The following is a 5,574-nucleotide window of genomic DNA, read 5'->3' on the forward strand; positions in this document are numbered from 1 at the left end:
GTGGCTGAAACGAATCCAAGATGGCGTTCACAGAACCTGTGCGCCCTCTGGTGAGTTCGGAGAAAACCAAAAGCAAATACTAAGAGCCCGAAAGGCTAGAGGCAGTCGAATTCTGGCACAGATGCTTAACCGCGATGTCGATGCAATTACACAAATGCTTTCAAGAACTGTTGTCCAACAAAGCGCGCTTTTGAGGCACCGTCAGCATGTCGGACAGAGATACCAGCGGGGCGAACCAGGGAGGGAAGTGCAATGTAGTTTCTATTATAGTGGTTGTGGTTTTCGTTATCATTTCGAACCTTTGGTGAATGTTTTCTTTGGCCGTATAGCCTCCGCCAATATTATCAGTGTCAACAATTGCGCACACATATTCCGGCCGTATCGCACTAGGTGGTGTTGTGGCACCGTTAGCACTTCACGGGATACCTGGAGCGCTGAGCTCAAACCGTGCGTTACCTCTAGAACAAACGAAGCACGACCATAGCATCACGTACAGGTTTGATTCAGGGAATGAGTTCGAGGCCCAAATGTTTCGAATGTTAGCTCCCTGGTTAGTTCGGTAATAATGCCAGTGTGTGGGATTCGGAAACCAGCTTCGGAAGCACCCACCCTTAGCACCGGGCTCCGGGGCAAAAGCTACTGTTTGTGATGATGCTAGTGATAAACGATGATGCTACTGCTAATGGCGATGGGTTCCATTTTGTTTTTGCCACCGATTGAGAGCGAGATAGAAAGAGGGATCGGGATGGATAGAGAAACAATGCGAGAAAAGGAGAGAAAGAGAGAGAGAGAGAGATGGGAAGTATTAGTAACAGGGCACTATTGGATTGGTGGATAGTGTTAGTAGTGCCTGTAGGAGCGACTCTCCCAACAGGCGTAGCCCTCGACTGGTAATGGTAGTGGGAACCGATCGAGGAAACTCGGGAATGTACTCCCTAGTAGCACACTACCATCTGCTCTGTCCCATCGTATGATCTAATTAATGATGTAAATGACAAAGTCCCTCAGGCGCGCACACTACCGCGCGATTGTGTCCCAGTGTGCGATTGTTTCTGCTTCACTTGCAACCGATTGCGACCTGCATTGCTGCTGCTGCTGCTGCCTTTGATTTTGTGCCCTTTTTTACAGTTATTGAATGTCTCTGTGGTAGTAAACGGAGCACATGAGCTAATTATATATCGGATTTTTTTTGTATTGTATAGCAAAGGCAGATCCGATACATCACTCTCCAGTGCAGTCCGCCATTTTCTCATGACGCTGCATGAGTTGTGCAACAGGCGCTGCTACTACCGACAGTGTGTGCATGATGCAATCGTTCGAGATGATCTTGTCTTTTCAGTAAAATTCTATTTTAAGCCGAATTCTTTCTCTGATCTTTTAAACTATGTCAACCTTTTCGGACGAGGTATTTGAGAAAAAAAATCTTACAGTTTATGAGGAACTATTTCCGGGAATTATCTGGCTCTCGTGGCCATTTATCTCGGTTTATTAGTAACAACAATCGAGCGAAACATGGCGACGAATCGTAAACGACACGCAAACGGAAACGGGGCACCGTCGATCGTCTCGTGCGAGCGTAACACGAAGCGTTTGTTCAAAATTAGCTAACATAACAAAAATGGTACAAAACAAAAAAACCCCGCGAGGAGCCCCACGAAAACTATTAACAAATCGTCGGCCCGCCATCACACGCTAGTGGGTGTGTGCTGTGTTTCACGCGATGCGAATCCAAAAAATCGTTGTCAACCCCACACACACGCATCGTTGGAGCCGAAGAGTGTTGCGTGCCGACCGCCGGTTGGAGTCCAAGTCCGAAAGTACCCGTGCATGCGAATTCTGTGCTCCAAACGCCCATTGCATAATCGGCCAAGAAGAGGAAGTATTCTTCCAAAAACGGGTGACGAGAGGAACCCAACACATCACGCTTAAAAACCGGTTCCCATTTGAAACATCTTTCTTCTGTAGAACACAAAGCAGGAGTCACTTGACTCTTGAGGTATCGTGTGAATAGATCCGGCGTGTCCGGCCCTGATGCGACATGATTTGAATATCGTATAAATTGTCAAAGTTATCAAAATATTACAGCAATAATTGAGGAAAATTAATCACATACAGTGAGCAACAGAATTTAAAGCTATTCGTTGACAATTTGACAAACAATTCTCGCAGAAAACCAACAAGTTCCAGCTGTTTGTAAACTCTATACGAATGCTTCCGATCCGAAATGCTTGAGATCCATAGTATGAACACAATGGCAATGGGTATCTCGATTGCAAAATGAGCCACTTCACTGCCGCAACAAAAAAAAACGCGAGCTCACGCCGCGAAGAAAACGCATCCATCTCATCTGCACACCAAACCAAACGACCACAAAGAACGGGCCACACCAGAAAATCCCCCAATGCTTATGCTGGCAGAAGGCAAAGAAAACGAAAGGAAGCGTTCTCCGCGATCGCCACCGCGCGAACGAGAAACATCCAAAAACAAGCAAAAGCCAAAGAAGGAAATGAAACACGCTAGCAAAAGTGGGGAAGAAAGGAAAAAGTGATTCAAGAATTCGACGAGAAAACCGAGAAACCCGTTGTGTAATCATCAGCATCAAGCGAGCGGCAGAGGCTCAAGCATCGCACACGCTCAGGTATCTCAGGGGAGCGCGAAAGAAGATACATGGAAGATACACTCCACGGAGATGGCTACACACTGGGCTCCGTGTTCTTTGGCGTAGCACTCCAATCCCGACGGCTTTTTCTGCAGGCAGGCTCGGCAGGGGCGATTTTCGGAGCCACGTGTGTTACGTAAGCCTTTTCTGCATTTCGTGAGTCTGTTCCACTTCCACTTGAGCCCCAGTCCGCTCTTGTTAACTTTCCGTTTCCATCCAACGCCTTTGCCTCTTTTCGTTCCATTTTTGCGCTCTGCTCTTTGGACGCCTTTTTCCCGAAGCAGCGCATTCGATGCTCTTTTTTGTTTCGTAGTTCCGTTCTTGTTGGTGATTTGTTTTGTTGCGCTGTTTATTCGCTTCTCTCACTCACTTCGTGCTTCTGCGTGGTTTTTCTGTTTGCTTTTCGGTGTTAATTTATCATTTTTATCAGTTATATTTAAGAAATACCACTTTAGACAAATTTTAGTAATAGTTCTACAAAATGTTGTGGCTCTTCTTCTCGTTCTCTCTGTCAGTATAGGAAATAGAAGCACATCTATAAGTATTAATTAAGTCAACTACAATGAAATGCAGCCTTCTCGAATCTCGCTGGTGCTTTTCCTGCAGAAGACCGATCTTCCTAGTCGGTCAACCTGATCTTCCCTCCGATTGTTGGGGGTGGGGGCACAAAAGTTGCAAAACTCGTTTCGCCAGCGACCTGTTGCTGCTGCTCTCGTTGGTATCCGATTTCCTTTTATCAAGCACCCAGTGGAGAAACCGGGAGGCCGCGTGGGGTGTGTTGTACCTTTGATCGGTTTTATGGCCCCGTTTGATGATGAACTTGAAAATCATAACGACCGATGGCAGGGAGGTCCGGGACGCAAACAGGTTCCTAGGCAGCTGCAGCATAAATGCCAGGGAGACCGAGTGGACAAGACGGCAGGGAGGGTCCAGAAGGGTCCAGATCCAGATTGAATCCAGTTTCCTTCCCCCACCCCTCCCTCTGGCGAGAGGCGAAAGTCGACTTTCGTTTGAATGATGCTCGCCATGAACCACAGATGGCCAACAATCCGCGGGGTCCGGGAACCTGTGCCGGTGTGCCATTGCGCACACCTCTATCCGGTGTGTGTGGTGTGTGTGCTACATATGTTTAGTGCGCACACTTGACTTGACACTCTCTCTCTGTCTCTCTTGGGCGCTGATGAGTGCGCGTGCGCCCCGGGCGTACTGCAAGCGCGAACACAGATTGCTGCCCCGTTGGCACACTGTTGACCCCCTTCCTTCCTCTGGCTACTGGCTACTGGAGAGCCCTCTTCCCCCCGTTTTCACGGTGCGATCGGTGCTTCTTGCTCTTCTGCTTTTCAATTATGGCCACAGCAGCCTCGCGACTCGCACCGAGCCATTCGTTTCTTTCGTGGGTGTGGGTGCGGGGATACGTATTCGCTTGGCGCACGCAACCATTCGCGGTTCGCGGTTCTATCCCCCCACAGCCGAAGGGAAGAGGGGAGGGAGCGCTGCACACAGTGTACAGAACGGTCTGCCGCTGGATTCCACTTCGATGAACTCTGCCAACGCGCTAGGTACGCGCGCTCTTTCGGGACTTCGGGCAGCAGGTCGACTATACTATAGTTCCCCCTTCTTTCTGTGTGTTTTAGCGCACACACACATACACACACACACAGTGTGCCTCAGCAGCAAGGTCACCTCCAGCGTGGTCGCGATCGCGATATTATGTAACCGTTTCGATCGAGACACTCGTCATCAATCGATAGCATTCTAACATTTTCCATTTCCATTATCTGTACAGGTTCTCCGTGAAGTTCTCCGTGAGGTTCTCCGTGAGGTTCTCCAGCGGCTACCAAACCGAACTAGGCCAAACTTGGTGGACAGAAAGCCTGCTCGCACGAGTGACGCACACACAACACAACCCCCGGACCAGATGCGATAATTCGCGCACCGCAAATGGCCAACACCTTGAACTTGGACGTTCAGTGATCCAGCCTGGGGGTTCGGGGGGGGGGGGGGGGTTGTGCTGAGCACCTCCATGCTCCTCTTCCTGCTGCTCTACCGCTACCGCTTGTTGCCACGTCTTCTCGCATATTATCGTGCCACATCGTCTTCGTTCGTCCCGTGAAATCGATGAAAGCGAAAGAAGCAGCAGCACCAGCAGCAGCAGGAGCAGAGAATTCTTGGCTTGCGTGTAGTGGTGTGACCATTTCCGTTAGCATAAGAGAAAGAGAGAGAAAGAGAAAGAGACAGGACCTAGCAGAGCAGCTGCTGCAGCTTGTGCAGTTCACGGACGAACGAGCAGCGGGCGCGAAACCGGAGGTGGGGTTGTTAAACTTGAACTTGAACGAACGAACGAACGATGGAGGCCTACATCGGTGCTCGCACGCACACCACGGTACGACAAAGGAGGTAAGTTGCTCAGCAGCCCCCCCCCCCCTCAGCCTCCCTCGACAGCCCCCACCCCCTCAAAGGGGTGGTGTTCGCAATCGATTCACGAACCCTTCTCCCGCCTCGCACCGAGTCCGAGTCGAGACGAGTGGCGAGTGGTTGATTCACTCGCCGAACACGCTCTACTCGCTCGCACACACACGCTCCATGATTCTCTGCGACTCTGGCACGCACTCATACCTCCCCGGGGGGGGGGGGGGGGGGGGGGGGGGGTGGCCACTGAGTTCCGAGCAACAGCAGCAACAGCAGCAACAGCAACAGCAACGCCGACGGCGTATTACATCACGCTGCAAGGTGTTCATGCTTCTCGCTACTGAGCTCCAGCTGCAGCTACACTACCGTGCCCGTGCCCGTGCCTAAGTCGAAGTTGCATTGATTGCAGGCATCGATTGGACCCCCTCATCATCCCCATGGCACCCCTCAAATGCCTTATCAGCATCAGCACCCCTCGAAGTTCGAAGTCACAACATATTGAGATG

General features: G+C 50.4%; 1 long non-coding RNA gene across 1 annotated transcript in view; it reads left to right on the top strand.

Annotated features, from left to right (window-relative positions):
• The first annotated feature begins 4,655 nt into the window (after positions 1 to 4,655).
• The window catches only part of LOC125951239 (uncharacterized), a 6,808-nt gene continuing 5,889 nt past the window's right edge, over positions 4,656 to 5,574 (top strand). Inside the window, exon 1 of the long non-coding RNA XR_007468772.1 lies at positions 4,656 to 5,056. This is a non-coding gene — a long non-coding RNA (uncharacterized LOC125951239). The remainder of the gene's footprint in view (positions 5,057 to 5,574) is intronic.

The sequence above is a fragment of the Anopheles darlingi genome, chromosome 2, assembly GCF_943734745.1.
Source record: "Anopheles darlingi chromosome 2, idAnoDarlMG_H_01, whole genome shotgun sequence".
NCBI lineage: Eukaryota > Metazoa > Arthropoda > Insecta > Diptera > Culicidae > Anopheles > Anopheles darlingi.